The sequence below is a fragment of the Hylobates moloch genome, unplaced genomic scaffold, assembly GCF_009828535.3.
Source record: "Hylobates moloch isolate HMO894 unplaced genomic scaffold, HMol_V3 SCAFFOLD_17, whole genome shotgun sequence".
NCBI classification, from domain to species: Eukaryota; Metazoa; Chordata; class Mammalia; order Primates; family Hylobatidae; genus Hylobates; species Hylobates moloch.
The window spans coordinates 41571197-41591761 of NW_026652292.1; the positions used below are offsets into that span (position 1 = coordinate 41571197).

The 20565-nt window shown below is 33.9% G+C and overlaps 1 protein-coding gene across 1 annotated transcript in view; it reads right to left on the reverse strand.

Annotated features, from left to right (window-relative positions):
* The window catches only part of HCN1 (hyperpolarization activated cyclic nucleotide gated potassium channel 1), a 401400-nt gene that overhangs the window by 226537 nt on the left and 154298 nt on the right, over positions 1-20565 (reverse strand). The window lies entirely within an intron of this gene.

The window sequence follows — 20565 nt, forward strand, 5'->3', positions numbered from 1 at the left end:
GTGTGTGTGTGTGTATGTGTGTGTGTGTGAGAGAGAGAGAGAGAATAGGTGTGACAAATAAGCTAAATCAAGCTTTGAGAGGATCTTAGACTTCTTTAAATTAATATATATAAAATTTGAAGTAAAATCTTCTTATCCATGCTCGTCAAAGTTCTTTGCTAAAACTGTGTGAGACAGTGGCGTTACCAGCAAGTTTTTTTTTTGTTTTTTTTTTGTTTTGTTTTGTTTTTGAGACAAGAGCCTTGCTCTGTCGCCCAGGCTGGCGCTCACTGCAACCTCCACCTCCCCGGTTCAAGTGATTCTCCTGTCTCAGCCTCCAAGTAGATGGGGCTACAGGCTCGCCCCATCAAGTCTGGCTAATTTTTTGTATTTTTAGTACAGACAAGGTTTCACCATGTTGCCCAGGCTGGTCTCGAACTCCCGGCCTCAGGTGATCCACCCGCCTCAGCCTCCCAAAGTGCTGGGATCACAGGTGTGAGTGTTACATTACATTTTAACACATTTCTTTTTAAGATGTAAGTACTTGTTATCATCCCTTTATTTTTATTTTTTTTTTTCTCAGAAAAACTCTTTGAGGCATGAGAAGAAACTAGAGTATGGACAGCTTAGAAAAGTCAGTGGATTGGTCAAGCTGGGACCTTCATACCATTTAATATAACTTTTAGTCCAGGATAACTCATAAAATGTCCTGCAAGTGAAATGTAAAATATAGAGAGAATCATTCTTTCTTACAATGCAGTATATATTAATTGTAGACTATTTCTCACACAAATTCTTGTAAAATATTTTACTAGGCACACCTTATAAATATAGTGAGACTAAATATGAGTTTAGTCTCAAAAACTACTGAGTTTTTGCAGCTCAACTGATTCTGGATTTTTAACTATTTATTTATTTTGCATAATTGAATGACAAATCTGCAATGACATACGTATATATATATATATTCACAAAACACACACATATATATAAATTTCAGTCACCAAGAATAAATAATGAGGTGTCATGGTCAACTGAAAACTTAACTATCTTATATTCTAACAAAAAATAAATCGACTTAAATATAATTTTCTAATGTCTCCAAGGCCATGATTTTTCCTCATTAATGTAATAGTTTTATATATTCCTTTTATATAAATGAATGTTTTTGTACTAAAATCTCTATGTCTTGTGAGAATTTATAAAGAATTGCAATTTTAAGTTCTTTTCTGTGTCTATGTTTCTACCTTTTACTAGAATATATTTACCAATGTGTTTCAATTCAATACATTACTAGCACAGAGCAGAGAAAGCACTCAATATATATTGATTTAAGTAAAATTAACGATTGGGTAAAATAGCTTCATATTCACACTGTATATGAGACTGACATATGTCTATGTATATCTCTATGTCAGGAGACAGAAATATAACAGTATTTCCACATTCTATTCATAGTAGAAATGAAAGGTTTGAAAAACCCAGGTATTTTAATTCCAAATTTTGTTTACTTTTAGTATTTATCTCTTCCCAGCCTACTTTGTTGATAAGTTTTACTCAGACCTATACACATAAAAATGCTGGCATATGCACATACACATAAAACACACAAACACAGTCTGCATTGTCATTTATAATTTTGAAATAAAGATTCTAGAAATAATTATAATTTTATAATATACATATCTATATATATGATAGTGACAAACATCTTCTCTTGAAACAATGTTATGCTTATTGGGAAAATTGTACCATGGATGTTTCCAGGGACAACAATATAGATGCCATGACTGGTGACATTTAAAGAATTTGGGTAATTTTAAAAAAATAATTTTTCTTATTTTAAAATTAATATTCTAGCTAAGACAGGTAGCCTATGTCCAGCCCTGGCAAAACTCTGGAGTTCCGGACAAACAGAAAGTTATGCCATTATCTGGTGGATTTTGACAGTACAAAATATCAATAGCTTAGATCGAAAATTATCGATGAATTCATCTGGAATAATTTTCCAAGATTTTTCAAACTAAGTTGAAATTACAAAATATGGTTTTTAAAATAAAATGTTTATGAAGAATTCTTATGTACTGGTCATAGAAACAAGTGATACCTATGAGGCCTAAACTTAGTGGATAATACGTGGCATGCAAACATATGGGTAAAGGACTTTTGGATTAGGGGAATAAATGTTAGATCTGGTAGAACTAACTGGTAAATTATCAACTTGTTATTTTACAATATAGTTTAAATAACCCATAATATCTGTTTAAAATTGGAGTATATTTGTGCAATAATTTATCTCATCTTAACATATAACCTAACCCTTATCAGTCAGCATGGTGATCTAGGTCACAAGGTTTGCAAAATCACACAAAAAGTCTTAAAATTAATAACTTGGGCATAGTATCCTAATTCATTCTGTTAGGGGATGTAAATCATTTTATTTGAGAAAAAATAATGTCTGTTGATAATTTTCTGGAGGCTAACTCCCATTTTTGCATGTTAATTCTCAGCAAGGAAGTTTCTCCCCAATTTACTAAAATTTCTAGTGACATTTTTTCTAGAATTTAACAAAATTCACATCAATAAATGTGTCACTTCTCTTTTGACAAATGTTTATCCTATTTATCTCATTCTTTATCCTAGGAGTTACTGTGACATAAAATAAAATGCTAACAGAGTGAGTAAAATATCAGGGATGAATGACTAGTAATATTATACAAGGTTTGATAAGCCGACTCAACCCTGAAGAGGTGGCAGCTCAAATAATAACTGACTGGGCAGCAGAAACAAAATGATGACAGTCTTCCGAAGGGCAATATCTACTTTCAGGGAGAAAATGTGTTAAACAATCCTGATTCTACCATATTATACTTGAGAGAAAATCATATTTTATTTATCATTATATCTCCAGGGCTTAGGACAGAGGCAATGTCCAAAAAATAATTCTAAAAAGCTTTATTTTGAAAAGCGAATAGCTAATTTAATGCTATCTTAATGTTACATTTATTTTCTTAAGAATAAGACATTAAAGTACCTGAAAACTCAAACTTTTGTTTCTTCTGAAACAAATTTCACTTTTTTTTTGTTTGTTTTGTTTTTTGAGACGGAGTCTTGTTCTTGTCGCCCAGGCTGGAGTGCAGTGGCGTGACCTCGACTCACTGCAACCTCCACCTCCCATGTTCCAGCTATTCTCCTGCCTCAGCCTCCCGAGTCTGAGTAGCTGGGACTACAGGCGCCCGCCACCACGCCCGGCTAATTTTTGTACTTTTAGTAGAGATGGGGTTTCACCATGGTGGCCAGGCTAATCTTGAACTCCTGACCCAGGAGATCCGCTTGCCTTGGCCTCCCAAAGTGCTGGGATTGCAGGTGTGAGCCACCGTGCCCAGCCACAAATTTCATATTTTGTAAAGCATAGAGTTAGGATATGCCCCCTGTGCCTAGCCTTTGATTATGTGTTTCTCTCCCCCATTTCCTAACGATTTCATTATTGGAATTGTCCCCTCAACCAGATTTTAAATTTCAGAGTAGATATAGCGTTTTCTTAGACTCTTCTTCTCCATGCTGTTTGGCCAGGTGGGGTGCATGTAATTTAGTTTAGATACATTAGGAACTTAAAATAACAATATATTGTTTGTATTATTTTAATAATCATGTCAATCTCAGGACAACTGTACAAAAGATACCGTATCCTTTAGTGTTTACTAGTCACAGTCAGAGTATTATTTGGATAACTTCTTCAAGGTTCAGAAGGCTATAGCCTCACAAATTAAAATCCAAATGCATAGAAAGAATTTTATGACATCTATACTTTATCCTTAACAATGACAAAATGAAGCGGGGTGTGGTGGCTCACAGCTGTAATCCCAGCACTTTGGGAGGCCGAGGCGGGCGGATCATCTGAGGTCAGGAGTTTCAGACCAGCCTGATCAACACGGTGAAACCCCGTCTCTACTAAAAAAACAAAACAAAACAACAAAAAAAAGCCAGCCGTGGTGGTGCACACCTGTAATCCCAGCTACTCAGGAGGCTGAGGCAGGAGAATGGTCATAAATATATGTAAAGAGGTTTGATATACCTAAAAATCAAGAAATACAAATTCCAACTATTGGGATCCACTATTATTTAATGATTAAACTATCTTGGCTAAAATCTTGACTCTGCCACTCACTAGCCATGTACAAGTTACTTAATATTTCTGTGCCTTCATTTTTCCTTTTTTCCTTTTTTTCCTTCTTTATATTAGATAAATGATAACTATAATTCACAATAAAAATGAAAAGAACTTTAGTTACTCAGAATAATAATAGCAGCTACCTAATAAAAATACTTGTAAATTAAGTAAAATTGTGCTTCTAAATTGTCTAAATGAAGGCCTGGTATATACTAATCACTCAACAAATGTTAGCTATTAATAATGATAAATCATTCCACACCTATGAGATTAACAATAATAATAATAGTTTAAAAAGTAAAACAAACACAAAAGAATGTTGGCTGAAGAGGAATTTTAATGTCCTGCACTGAGAAAAACTTTGCATTTTTAAAGTAGAAATTGTCAAAATATGTATAAGCATTTATATTACAGTATTGTTTATATCTCTTAAAAATTAGAAACAACACTATGTTGGTATATACATGTTATAAAATGCAACACAATAAAGTGAATAAACAAATAAATGGAAAGACTCATGCATTTATCTCTCCTTTCTTATATGAAACTTATTGTAGGATAACGAAGTATTTTATAAAAAGGTAGGAAGGAGCACGTGAATCAGAATATCACTGTTTTGCAACCTTTAATAAAATAATAAATGTTGGTCGTGGCTGCAAACATCACAGATAGGGCAACATTCTGATGTAAGTACACACCACCACCTATGGTACAGTCTTGCCAAAAAACAAACCTGAATTTCACTACCAGTTTATAGGAAATAAAGGGGAAAAAGGAACATTCTGAAGTTAGCAAACTCCAGATCTTGAGAAACTCTAAAGGCAAATGAGTAGGTATCTCTAACAAATAAATAGCTAGGGAAGAAGAGAAAAAGAAAGAAACAGAGACACAGAGAGACAGAGATTGCTTTTAGTTCTAGATTTAGCTTAAAATGTATTTAAAATGCATCTTTAATTCTAATTAGAAAAAAGCTTTAAATTTTTTCAAGAAAGACAATCCAAAAGTTTTTAACATTGAATATTTGATGAAAATAAATAAATATTCTTAATTATTTTGGGCACAATAATATTTTTATATTTTTTAAATCCTGTTATTTTTACAGTTATATATTCAAACATTTCATAATTAAATTATATTCTATTTGTGATTATCTTTATAACCATATGGAGAGGGGAGTTTTTATATGGATGAAACAAGAATACTTAAGCATTGAAAATTATTATTTTTCCCCCCTCAACCCAAATTCCCTCCACCCCCTCACCCCCACCCCAGGCAGAGTTTCACGCTTGTTGCCCAGGCCAGAATACAATGGTGCGATCTCGGCTCACTGCAACCTCCACCTCCCAGGTTCAGGTGATTCTCCTGCCTCAGCCTCCCGAGTAGCTGCAATTACATGCGTGCGCCACCACACCCAGCTAATTTTTGTATTTTTAGTAGAGACAGGGTTTCACCATGTTGGTCAGACTGGTCTTGAACTCCTGACCTCAAGTAATCCACCCACCCAGCCTCCCAAAGTGCTGGGATTACAAGCGTGAGCCACCACGCCAGGCCCACATTTTTTTATTATTATTATACTTTGAGTTCTAGGGTACATGTGCACAAAGTGCAGGTTTGTTACATATGTATACATGTGTCATGTTGGTGTGCTGCATCCCATAACTCATCATCTACGTTAGGTATATCTCCTAATGCTTTCCCTCCTCCTTCCCCCCACCCCACAACAGGCCCCGGTGTGTGATGTTCCTCTTCCTGTGTCCAAGTGTTCTCATTGTTCAATTCCCACCTATGAGTGAGAACATGCAGTGTTTGGTTTTTTGTTCTTGAGATAGTTTGCTGAGAATGATGGTTTCCAGCTCATCCATGTCCCTACAAAGGACATGAACTCATCCTTTTTTATGGCTGCATAGTATTCCATGGTGTATATGTGCCACATTTTCTTAATCCAGTCTATTGTTGATGGACATTTGGGTTCGTTCCAAGTCTTTGCTATTGTGAATAGTGCCGCAATAAAGATACGCGTGCATGTGCCTTTATAGCAGCATGATTTATAATCCTTTGGGTACATACCCAGTAATGGGATGGCTGGGTCAAATGGTATTTCTAGTTCTAGATCCTTGAGGAATCGCCACACTGACTTCCACAATGGTTGAACTAGTTTACAGTCCCACCAACAGTGTAAAAGTGTTCCTATTTCTCCACATCCTCTCTAGCACCTGTTGTTTCCTGATTTTTTTAGTGATTGTTATTCCAACTGGTGTGAGATGGTATCTCACTGTGGTTTTGATTTGCATTTCTCTGATGGCTAGTGATGACAAGCATTTTTTCACATGTCTGTTGGCTGCATAAATGTCTTCTTTTGAGAAGTGTCTGTTCATATCCTTCGCCCACTTTCTGATGGGGTTGTTTGTTTTTTTCTTGTAAATTTGTTTGAGTTCATTGTAGATTCTGGATATTAGCCCTTTGTCAGATGAGTACATTGCAAAAATTTTCTCCCATTCTGTAGGCTGCCTTTTCACTCTGATGGTAGTTTCTTTTGCTGTGCAGAAGCTCTTTAGTTTAATTAGATCCCATTTGTAAATTCTGGCTTTTGTTGCCATTGCTTTTGGTGTTTTAGACATGAAGTCCTTGCCCACGTCTGTGTCCTGAATGATATTGCCTAGGTTTTCTTCTAGGGTTTTTATGGTTTTAGGTCTAACATGTAAGTCTTTAATCCATCTTGAATTAATTTTTGTATAGGGTGTAAGGAAGGGATCCAGTTTCAGCTTTCTACCTATGGCTAGCCAGTCTTCCCAGCACCATTTATTAAATGGGGAGTCCTTTCCCCATTTCTTGTTTTGGTCAGGTTTGTCAAAGATCAGATGGTTGTAGATGTGTGTTATTATTTCTGAGGGCTCTGTTCCATTCCATTGGTCTATATCTCTGTTTTGGTACGAGTAACATGCCATTTTGGTTGCTGTAGCCTTGTAGTATAGTTTGAAGTCAGGTAGCGTGATGCCTCCAGCTTTGTTCTTTTGGCTTAGGATTGTCTTGGCAAAGGAATTGAAAATTATTGAAGCTGGAGAAGGGTAAATTATAACATTCTATTTTTGAAGACATTTTAAGGTTTTCATTAAAAACTGAATGCATATATATTTAGTTAAAAAATTAAAATGCCAACTAGAAAAGTACACATATGGAAGCTTAGTTTATTAATATTTTTCATATATATAAATATATATGCATATAGGTATATGTAAATATATAAATACACACACATCTATGTTGGAGGCTATTCATAGTATTTTTATCATATTCAAATACTGGTATTATTTTTCCTCACTCTAATATGACCCTGGGCACCTATCAGAAATAAGGAACATTAGCTAATCAAGCTTGGTTCAATATGTTATTATCCCGACATAATAAAGGTATCATTATGTCTTGGTAAGTTCAAATGTAAATAATTCAAAGTGCAATCTTTCTTATCTTCTCCTTGCTGATGTAACAAGGATAGTATAGTTACGTTCACAGGAATGAAATAAAATTGGCATTTCTTCTTTATATTAGATAAATGATAACTATAATTCACAATAAAAATAAAAAGAACTTTAATTACAGATTACATTTATCTGCTAAAATAAATCTCAAACTTAGATTGTAAAATGACCATTTTTCTTATTTAAGACCCAAGAAACATTTCAGAAATTAATTATGGTATTGTCATGCTTCAAGTGCATAGGTTCTTAAGACAACTTACATGCTTTACCCTGGGAGTTGATAAACAGCCACATTTCTTATCTGTCAGCTAAATCAGAGATACCATCTACCAGATGACTCATACCAGCAATTTAGAAAATAAAATCCACCTCAAATTTGGTCTTCAATTTAAAATTTCTTGAAAATGTACTGTTACCTCATCAAAATATTAAATAACAACTGATCACATTATTCCATGTCTGTACCTCTGTTTTCTAGGATTTTTTAATTTAATAAAAAATTTAAAAATGCAAAACACAAATGCAAACTGGGTTACAAAGTAAAAGTAAAAAATGAAAAACACAAATGCAAACTGGGTTCATCAATAAGAGAGGAAATTACCACTCAGATGTATTTCTTAATTTTTTATTTTGCTTTGTTTTATTTTATTTTATTTTGCTATTTTTATTCATGACTAGGAAAGCCTTTAAAGCCTCTCCTTCAGGAAAAATTGTTTGCCTAAAAGTACAGCTCTGTATAGAGATCTGCATTTTATTACTAAATCATTTGTTATTCTTTTTATTCATTTGATATTAATCTTGATTATTGTATCATAAAAGCTCATTGAGAATAGGAAATTCATGTTAACTCTAAAGAAACATCATTAATATATTTATAACAAAAATGTTATGCATTTAGTGGCCTCCAACCTGCATACTAAAAGTGACATTTCTTAATGGAAAAAAAAATTCCACTGTCACCAGCAACAGTAAAGAGATATATTGTATACTGTTAATAATAAGAATTCAGGGGGTCATTAGTTGAAAGACTAGAGGGATAGAATACAATATCAATTTGTAGAAGGAATGTTCCACAGCAAGTCAATTAGAACAGAAATTATGTCACAAAGCTTGTTTTTAATAGCGTATAGACATTAGCATGTTTTACATATTTTTTTAAACTAGGTAGGAAATTTAGATTTCCCATTAACATGGACCACAATCCTGTGAGCGACTGCTCAGCTTATGTGGTACTCCATAGTCTCTGCCCTTTTCCTTCCCTTTCCATCTTGCCTGTCTATTGGAGAGGAACACAGCCAAGTTCCAATTCATCACTGCTATGCAGCTTCCCTGCAATGCTGCCACTGGCACCAACTCCCTCCATCTGGCCTTAGTCTGAGCATGGTTTCCTCTACAACTGTTGCCAGTCTGTTGCCATAGCAGCAGCTAAGAGGACTATGACAGGATGGGAAAAGAATAAAAGCGCACTCCATTTTCATGCTTCTTGTTGAGATTTTGTAATGGTTCCAAGGTCCCACTAAAAATATGATGGAAAAAATAAAAACAGCTTCACCAAAGATACTCACAATAAACATCCTTTTCAAAGAGAAATAACAGTATATAAATGAGAAACATACAAGCCTGCAAATTGAGAATAAAGGAGCACCCACTCGTGGTCAGAAGGTGACCCATGGATTACACGAATATCGAATTATGAAAATAATAAAGGATAGTTTTTAGGTCTTTGTTAATGAAAGATTCGAAAGACAAGCTATAAACAAACATGTTAGATCAATGTTTGGAAATTCTTCTTAACGAAAAATCTGCAGTAATTCCTTAAATAGCTACATCAATATTTGAATAAATATAAAGGTAAGCATTTTCTAGTTTGTTTATTATAATTCCATGTTAAAAATTATTACCTATATTTCTGATCTAAAGAGACATATAGTATAACTTTATATATGTGCAGAAAAATACATCTTATCTGAATTTCACCAAAAACTTATTTTAATTCTATAAATTCTGAAGATTATCAGATCTATACACAAACATTGTCTACAGAAAGGCAACTTACCATAAACAAAAGCACTGAAAATTAAAGGACAATATAAATCAATGAATTCTAATCTTAAGCTTAAAAGCCTACTGTGAAAGCTTTTGGCAAATAGAAATATTACTAACTCTTAAGGTTCATGTGATGAATATTGAATTGGAAATGTATGTGAAAAGGTCATCATGTTTTTCTCCATTCTCCAAATACGATTACAGAAAATTCCCAAAGGCCGCTGTATCTTACTTTTGAAACCATAAGGAGTTAGATTACACCACCTGTTTTACAATCCAGGCTCTCCTCAATGTTCACAATTTTCACCTGTTTGTAATTGAAAACTAAAAGGAGTTAGATTACACCACCTGTTTTACAATCCAGGCTAGTCTCAATGTTCACAATTTTCACCTGTTCCTAATTAAAGCTCATGGTGCGCTTCAGCTCACCAACACTTCCTCAAATATTTAGCATTATCTCTGCTTCTATACTCAAACATTAGGCACTGTCTTTTCTGGGAAAAAAATAGGGAAAGAAAAGACAAAGCGTATGTCCTACTTATAATCATGCCACTGAAAAGCTTCAAAACTCAGGGCACCCTCAATGAAAAAACTGACATTTTCAAGCATTCTCATTTCATGTCAGACTTTTCTATATAGAATGTCTGCGATATAATATCAACCAATAATATAAAGCTTACTAATAAAAAAGATGGTTTAAATTTATGACAGATACATTTGAAACAGATGATGCAAGTACGCTATATTCTATTATTTAGTTTGATAAACTACTAGATAAAACCACAAAGTTGTGCCCAAGGGTTTGGCTTCCAGGTTGAAACCTTGTGAAAGCCAAACAAGCTAAGCCTGGTGAACAAATGGTTTTCATCATCATTTTTATTTGCCATAATTCAATTTATCCTACTATTCAGCCGGCTTGTAAAAAAATACCACTATTATATTCGAGTCTGCAAATATTTACTAAGTTCTTACCCTGCCCAAAGCACTAGTAAAATAATGATTTTCCTTACTTTCAAGTCCTTTAAACGTGACTAATACACAACATGCTTCCTTCTTTGAGCATTACAAATGATTACTGGTAGGGTTGGTGTTTAACATGTCAGCATTGTATCATTTTCTGCTAAATCGATCTTGTTTATTTGTAACTAGGAGTGCACCTCATAGCAGAGCAGAGAGATTGTCACATAATATCTCAGAGGTGAAAGTAACTCGAGAGATTTGGTTGTGTCAGGGAGTTAGACACATTTATGCTCTTTGGGTTACGTAGAGCTGTATGATAAAGTAGATGATACATATTTATAAACTTACACATTCAACTATATATGCTCACAGGCTGAGGAGGAGAGAAAAATAAAGGAAAAAAAAGCATTTGAATAGTGGAAAAGACTTCAGTCACCACCACATTCTAAGCCTGCATGCTGCAGGTTGAGCATGAACTGCATTCACGAAAGTTCAGATTCTTCTCAGTTTCTGTGTTCCTCCAACAGCAGGAGCATCTCAGTGGGCCATGTGTGATTCCAGTGTTTAAAGATAGGACTCCATTTAAAATGCTCCCAAAATTCAATCCAATTATGTCAACTCATTTTCAACTAGGAGAGAGTGCTATATTCTAATCTGAGAGGAGAGAATGGCTATGTTGGAGCTATTGACAGATATAGCCAGTATGTGGCTGTTATGAATATTTTCAAGGAATTTTTTTTCACTATAACAAGATGCAATTTAGAATCTAAAGAATATCATTGAAATACATTTTGTTGTGGAACAAGTAATTATTCTTCAGGCCTCACACGGCCTGGTTCAAACACCATCCAGGCCATACAGCAAAGCTGTGTTTTTGACTCCAAAAATCATCATGGAAACTTCTGATCATTCATCTAGATCCCCTGCTACCTGAATAAGTAGAAGGAATTCCCCAGATATTAGACACGAAAATTATCCTCTCTCAAATGGAATATCATCCATGTAAATTAACAAAATTGAATTATACCAAACACTTCACATCCGACATCATTTTGGCAAATAATAATAACCCTTGAATGAAAAGACAACCTGTCTTCAAGAGCTAATGGTCTATCCAAAAAATGGTATGACTTGATATCAAGATGGAAAGTTTGTAGTAGGTTCTCCAGAAGCATATATGAAGGACTGACTAACACCATATGCATACATAAGAGAAAATTTCCCCCAAAAGGTAAATGTTCAGATGAGTCTTCCTAAACAATTATGAGATTTCCATGCAGATAATAAGAAGTGAAGAACATTTTTTTCAGAAACATGAATGTGCGTATGACACAAGAATTGAGTGTTCAGGAACATTCTATTATATGACTCGAGTATCGTCTCAATAGGGCTGGGACTTGTTAACTTGTTCATTTTCAAATTCCTTCCTAGCTCCTACTATAGAGTCTGGCTCACATGGAATGCTTAATAAATCTTTATTTGATTAGAGGTAGGTGTCTGGAACACATAATCATCTGAAGTGGGTATACCAAATATAGTTAGGATTAGGCTGGAGTGTGATTTCACAGGAAATATTAAATGAAAAATGATTAGAAGAGAAAATTTTATGCCTCTCTCATTTAAGTTTTGGCATCCCAGCCCTGTTGTGATGACTAACTGAAGAATGAGGACCTGATTCTACCATGTTGTCAAACTGCTCTGTGTTCAGCCATCATATCCACATTCCAGGTTGGCAAAAGAAGAAAGGAGTAGAAGAAGGGTATGTCTCCTCCATTTAAGAACAAAAAAAGTTACTTAATGATATCTGTTATATCCCATCCTCAATAGCTGTCACATCTGACTCTAAGGGACCTTAGAAATGTTGAGTTTATTGTTGGTGTCCATATCCAGTTAATATTTAGTGGCCCTATTAAAGGGAACACAATAGAAAATAAATATTGGGGGGAATTAGCAATCTCTTTCTCCCATTTTAATGGATTTTGAATTTCATCATGTAGGTAATATGATGTAAGCAGTTACTTAGGTTAATGATACATTTTTAACTTTATAAAAGTTAATGACACCTCCAGTAGCAGTGAGTATACCCAGTACCTAGATGATGGTTTCTAATGCCATTCTCCATGAGCTCTCCATGGCCAAAAATGAAACGAGTTAAGAAACAAAATAAATAATGTATTATTAGAATATAAGCCAAAGTATAAAATAAATTTCCATGAGTCCATTATAATATAAATAAGTGATTGAATTAAGAGATAAATGGAATAAAAATCTCCTGTGCAGAAGAATTCCAAATAAGTTACGTAGATTCACTCCCCTAAAGAAGATGGAGCAAACTTCCAACCCATTAAGTGTGCGCTGCATGTGGTGACTTCCTTCCAAGATACAATATGGTAAGTGGAGAAAAAGATAAACATTATGGTGGATAAATCTAAGAAACACACCCTCAGCCAGATGATGAAGGTTAACTTCAACGATATGTAATATTCAGAGAATGTACTCTTGATATGAATGTTTAATTAGAGAATGGTATATTACTTCTGTGGCTTTTCTCCCAAAGACTTACAACCCCTTTATAACAATACAAAAATCAGACAAACTCTAATTTAATGACATTTTCTATAACAGCTTCTTCAAACTGTCAAGGTCACAAAAATTAAGGGAAGTCAGAGAAAATGTTAGTTAAAAGGAGCCTAAGGAGACATGACGACTTAATGTAATGTGGTTTTTGGATGGGATCCCAGAAGAGAAAGAGGACGTTAGACTAAAAAACGAAGCAAATATGAATAAAAGTACGAGCTTCAGTTAAAAATAATCTATGAGTATTGGTTCATTAGCTTGTCAGATGTATCACAGTAAGATGTTAATAAATAGAAGAAACTATGCACAGTATATGAAAACTATATTTACACATTTTTGGCAAATATAAAACTATTACAAATTAAAAGTTTACTTAAAAAGTTATAATGCTCAATGTAATAAGTTCTACAAAAGGAAGTAGTATTTAGTTCATGGCCCTTAAAGTTAAGGATAAGATTATTCATCTTTATATAACTTACTACCATCCTGTAAGGCTCTGTGTGAGCAACTAAACAGCTTTTCTAGCTGGACTCCTTCTATCGTCACTTTCTATTTACAAAACCCTATTTTAACTCTCATAAATTTTTGAATAAAAGTCCTTCAATCATATTTAATTCATTTTACATATTCCACTAGCAAAATAATTTTTTCCAAAATGCTATTTGCTAGGAACGCTGTAATGTCTTCTGAAAACTTAGTGATCTTGCCTTCTGGAATATGATATGGTTAATGCAGTCTAAAGTGCTAAAAAAAAAAGTTGAACAGCACTTATGTCAGATGTAACTCATTTTTTTACTTTTTATCTAGTTGAGGAATTAACTAATTTCAGGCTCAAATATTAGCAAGCTGGCCCCATAGGGGTACTTTCCAGACCTAACTAGTTATTAACAGATTAGTATGTATAAAAAAATCATTTTATTGGTAATCATCTAGTCAATAATTTAAATATAGATTACATAATCTACTATTTTTCTAAGAAAATAATTTTTTAAAAATCATGCCCCATGAATATTTTTATTTATTTGTTGAATTGGCGTTCTTTAAAAAAATATTACTCTAGAGGACAATGCCCAGGTCATGGTATGGCACTGAATTCCACAGTAGCCATGGTTACATTGTTGAAAAGATTCTATATGAGCACACTCTGAATCATACAGAGGCATTCAGAAGGTAAGATAAAATACAAAATGTGATTAGAAATACTACCCAGTTGTACCAACTTAAAGTAAAGCAAGCTTGATTTACCAAAATATAAACAAGTAAACCTGATGGAAATGAAAGGCAAATATGAGGTTTTTAGATAGAATGAAGTAATATTTAATAGAAAAAAATCTTTAATTATCAACTCCCATTTACTAAGTTCCAACTCATGCGAGACCCCAACTTTAAAAATTAATAAAGTACATCTCCATATTTTAATAATGTACAGTTCTGGTGAAATATAGAGACATAAAAACACAACATTATAACATAATGTTGGTTATATTTCGAAGACACCCATAGGGCATTAAGGACACATATGCACTTTGGCATTACCAGTAAACATAAATACATCCAGAAAGTAACTGAAATTTAAATTTTGCAAAAGAATAGTGAATCAAATATATTACCTACTTCTGTTTTAGAAAAGGGAATTATTTATGATAAAACAAAATGTACAATCATAATACATACAATTCTGAAGAAGCCTGGAATGAGAGCTCATAGGAGAGTATATATGATGTTAAAGAAGAAGGAGGGGTGCAGGAAGGTATGAAAGAAATATGTAAAAAACACATTTTCCCCATGATAAATATAGAATCAAGATAATTCCTACCTATATTAAGGAAACTCCATTCAAAGGTATAAACCATCAAAGCCAGACAAAGTAGTTATACAGACCAGGCCCAGACTGGTACTGGTCCCTGGACTGTTAGGAACTGGGTTGCACTGCCTGTGGTAAGTGGCAGGTGAGCAAGCACCACCTGACCTCTGCCTCCTGTTAGAACAGCAGTGACATTTGATTCTCATAGGACTGGGAACCCTATTGTGAACTGCACTTGCAAGGAATCTAAGTTGCACGTTACCCTTATGAGAATCTAATGCCTGATGATCCAAGGTGGAACAGTTTCATCCTGAAACCATTGCCCCACCACTGACTGTGGAAAAATTGTTTTCCATGAGACCAGTCCCTGGTGCCAAAAAGGTTGGGGACTGTGGCTATAGCCCCATTATCTATAAAGCCTCATAGATTTCAGATCCACATTAATGTAGATACATGAAATTTAGAAATTTGCAAGAATTTCCATAGTGATAAACATTTTTAAAAGGACATAAACTGTCCAAATTTAAAGGGATACCAAGGGACAAGAAAACATCAAGCACTGATCAACCTCTTGTTACTTCCTTTGCTGATAAATTTTCACCTGCTAATTGTTCCCGGAAAGGTATAGGATAGAAACTATATGTCAAAGAAAGGTTAACAGTGGGAACATCCTAAGACCAATGGACAGTCTTAGAATACATTGAATGAAATTTCTCAAAATTTCTTCTCCTTAATTTCTGAGTTTAAAAAAGCCATAACAATTTATATATCCATATATCCTATGAATTCTGATTGAAAACCTAATGCTATTATTTAACATTGTTAGGAAATAGTATCCTTATTTTTAAAAGTCTACCTCAAATACATTGCACTGTCTTTCCTAATATTTCATTATTGCCACCATCATCCCTTATTTGAATCATGAAAATAACCTCCAAAGCAGTCTCTTCCAATATTTCTCTGCTCTATTCCCACAATCTGGCTGTAGCCAGACAATCTTATTAAAATACTGACTTGATCATGTAATTCAAAACCTTTAAGGACTACTCTTCAAATAAAAATTAAGACCAAATTTCTTGCTGAGTTCAAAACCTGGTACAAATAGTTCCAATTCTATTTTTCAATAATTTTACATTTATTTCTACCTCAATGTTTAAGCGTTCTTTATCCGAAAACCAACCTTCCCAAAATTTGTTTCTGCTTGTTAATCTGACCACACTGAAGTGATCTTGGCCTCATCCTGCCTCAGCTTGGAATTCCTACCCATCTCTCAGAATACACCTGTAGAGGAAACCTTTTCAAGAAAGCCATGAACAGAATACACATTTGGCGAACGTTCATGGGATTAATTTGAAACCTGTTTAGGGTATTTAGTCTAAGAAACTCATGACAAAAAACATGCAGACTTTACCTGAATATTTTTGAACTAATTTACTGCTTCATGAGGCATTCATTGCAAATATTTCTTCTTTCTGTTGAATTGAAATCTGTCTTCTGGAAATTTCAATCCTTCTATCCTAAAAATCCTGCTTTAATTTGAGTATTTTTAGATGTTTTTATTAATTTTTATTGGTAATACGCTTTCTTATTTATTTCTTAATTATTATGAGAATCTAGAGATAAGAACTATACAACTAGACGTATGCCTACAAAACCTTTTCATGATATATAGACCCTATGTGCACAGTTTTCATTTTAACATATCGAGGACAGAAGAAAAATCACAGCTGATGTTAAAATATGTGATAACTGCTGCCACACTTCTACATCAGATTCTGAGAAGTCCATCAAGCTGTAATAGGTTTTCTTTTTTTCTTATAGATAACCAAATTACTTGCCCAAAGAAGCTCTCATTATCAGAAGGTATACTATAATACATTAACTACAGAGTATCAAACTAGGAAACCTAAAAAACTTAGCATTTTTACCCAAAAGCATCAATAAAGTCGCTGTTGAAATTGCTGAACTCTCATTTATTCATTCAACAAATGCTTACTGAATATCTGTTGATGTCTTAGAGAAACATGAACAAAATCATGTAGCAATAAGTACCATTCAATTCAATTCAAAATGTATTACACTTTTATTCTATGCAAACCACTGTCTTAACTAAAGAGATAACCAAATTTATCTTCATAGTTGTTATCACATACCAGGAATGCCAAGTATATAAGTTATAACAGGTTGGCTCATGTATAAATAGAGTATTCCTGCAATGATACCATAAGAAAATGAGGCTACAATTCTACTAACGTCCCACATAGAGAGAATACAGACAGAGTTCACCTGTCCATCCAGCTACTTTATACTCAACCTATAACCACATTATGAAACATCATATCTTTTCAGATTCTAAGAATGCCTGCTACTGGTTTCATGACAAATATATAAACTTTGAATTGCAACTTAAAAAAATGTCAAAGTTATCCTACAGGATAAAACAAAATATAAACCCATCAAAATGCTTTATTAAATCTACCACCAAAAAATGCCTCTTTCTTTTCAGGAAAAAATACAAAACTGTGATCCACAGAGAATGACCCTTTCTGATATGTATACATGCATGTCAACTTTTAATTCATGATTCTAAATTGGGAAACCTCTAACAGCTATTTTTAATATCCCAGCCCTATTCTTATTTTGCATTTATATCCATCATATATCTCAACCAGTGTTACTGTTTATTGCATCATTGCACAAATACATAGATCATTTCCATGTTTGCTCTTTTGGAAGGGGTTTCCTCAATGGAGTTGACTTATCCTCCAAATTTGACCCATTCTTTTAGGCTCAGTTCACATCTTCTCTCCTTCTAGCCCTTACCTCCCTGTTTAAACTGAACACTTTTTTCTCCTTAAACTACTAGAGTACTTGTATTCTGGAGTAAAACTTTTGAAATTTGATTAAATACAGTGTACCATCCATATCCCCAGAAGAATGGTTCATATAAAGTGATATATATTTTAAAAAGCTAACTTTTTAAAGAAAGAAATAAGAAGTGATATTTTCTTCTTTTGTTTCTCTTTTTCTTCTAGTCCTTTCAGTAGTTCTTTGGATGCAAGGATAAAATAGACAATATTCATAAATAAAACTTCTTCCAATTAAAATATGCCATAATTTGAATTTGGCAAATTAGTTTGTGGTATTAGATATATTTTTGTAACTCTATTGGAAATTATTTTCCTGGTTTTATAAACTGCTCTCAACTTTGTTAACTCTAGGATTAACTGCATATTGATCCTTAGAATAGTCCACCATAGAAAAATTTGATTAATAAGCCAAAGCTAATTGTGGCTCTGAATATTTTCTATTGTCTTGAGAATTACTGAAGTCTCTCTTATACTTCACATTTGATCAGACTTGGTATCTTATTAAATATTATTAGTTCATACTGTCTTATTACAGCCAGAGTCCATATGCATTTAAAATTATGATGTTCTTCATATGATGTCCCATATATTATAGATGTGTTAACTTATTAGTTATCTCATTGAAGTAAAAAAATTTCTTCTGCTAAGTTTCTCAGGATAATATTCAAGAGCAGAAGTCCACAGACTCTAGACACAGTTCCTTCTTTATTGATTTATGTATAAAGAGAATCATAGGACTTTGTGGAAAACTGTGTTAGAAAAAAAATTGTAAGACTGCTTTGAGCCTTTATTGACATATTCTGAAGCCTTTGATTTCATAAATGCTAATAAGCCGTAAGTATAAGTTGCGTGACTTTAATACAGACTCCTGGATATTGATAGTTATTAAGAACCTGCATCATAATTAAACCATGACAGTCAGAACGGACAGGAATAATCTCTAATCAGACATAATTTCTAGTGGGGTAAAAATGGGAATACATTTATACTACTCCCTAATTTTTACTTCTTTATTAATAAATTGATTCTACTTTTGGATGAGTTTGTTTCATGCTTTCCTTTGATCCCCACACTATCCCCATCATACACACACATATACATGTATAAATATTCATGCATACATTCATATTGTCGAAAACAAAAAGATATTTTCCTACGTATACATTATCACATAGCCTCAAATCTGATCTTCTGTGGCACATATTGTATTCCCAATTTCCCTTTAAAAAAAAAAAAACATGATTTCATTGGGGTCAGAACATTGCCAAGATAAAAAAAAAACTGTATTTCCCACCCATCCTTATAAATAGAAATGTCCGTGTGATGTCAGTCAAAATTTACCGGCTTTGAGCTTCCAAGGAGGTTGACTCAAATAGTCTATACCCTATTACCATTGGTTCTTCATCTTTTCTTCTTTTTGAAGAAAAAACTACCTGAATTACAGCAAAGATCTTGTAAAAATAAGAACAAGAACCACAACCTGAAAATTGTGGCAAAGAAAGCTAAAAGGACATGACAATATCCCCAATGAAATGATGTTGTCCCCATACCAGCTTCTTATGGCCTATCTTTGACCTTCTCTTTATTTGGAAAAAAGCAAATCAAAAATCAATTTTTAGCCACTGCAATATAAGTTACTTGCTATATGTAGTCCACTGCAATTCCTACTGATACACCTCCTAAATTTTGTCAGAAATAAGAATTTCAGATAAATGAATGTTAAAATTGAAGCAATCAATTGTGGTTGATGACATTTCACATTTAACTGGCTCACAGCTAAAAGGTGCCAAGTGTAAGTTAATTTATTGATTTGCCCAGAGTGATAGATTGAAACAACTGTATCTTAGAGGATTTACCAGGAGATTACATCCCTTCAGATTACTGAAACCATAGTCTATGACGTAGAACATTTGGCACATCAATCATCTATTTGCATCAAAGTAGACCCTAAATTGTTGTGGGCAAAATCTTGACTTTGTTTTGGGGCATTCCATGGTTCCATATCTACCAAGCAGTATGAGAGGCCTCTCTTTAAACTCATGTCTCCGTCAGTCTCCCCACATTGTTCAAAATGTCAGCTCCTGGGCAGAAGCATGGTGGTGTGGCAGCCTGATCACAGGACTGGCAGGGTCATGCTGGCTACTAGGAAAAATCTCCTGATGGCACAGGGATGACTGGGGGTCTGAGTAAGATAAGCAGAAATTGGAATAAGATAAGCAGGTTATATTGAGAGTGCAGGAAACCTAAGATATGCACGGCCTGAGGAGAAGGCCCAACGACGTAAATATTGTGACCCTGATGGAAGAGACCATTTTATGGACAATCCCTTCAGGGGCTGAAGAGAATCAAAATGGAATGTGAAGAAAGATGAAAACAAATGAAAAATTCATCCCGGGGATCTATTATTCATCAGAAAACAACAGAAAGAATATAGTTAGATAATGAAGTTCTTTCAGCCAGTAATTTGTTGAAAAGAGGGAAGGGAATCTTAGCATATGGGGAGCAAAAAGTAAACCTGAAAAAATTAGAAAACTCTGTGTTACTGTCCAGAAAACAACTGAGTTTCCTAAGCTAAGAAAAACTTTAAAAATGCCTTCATATAAGATCTCAGCAGCCCAAAGGTACTGATGTAAAAGGTATTTATATACATATAAAATGTGCATATATACACATAAATATATA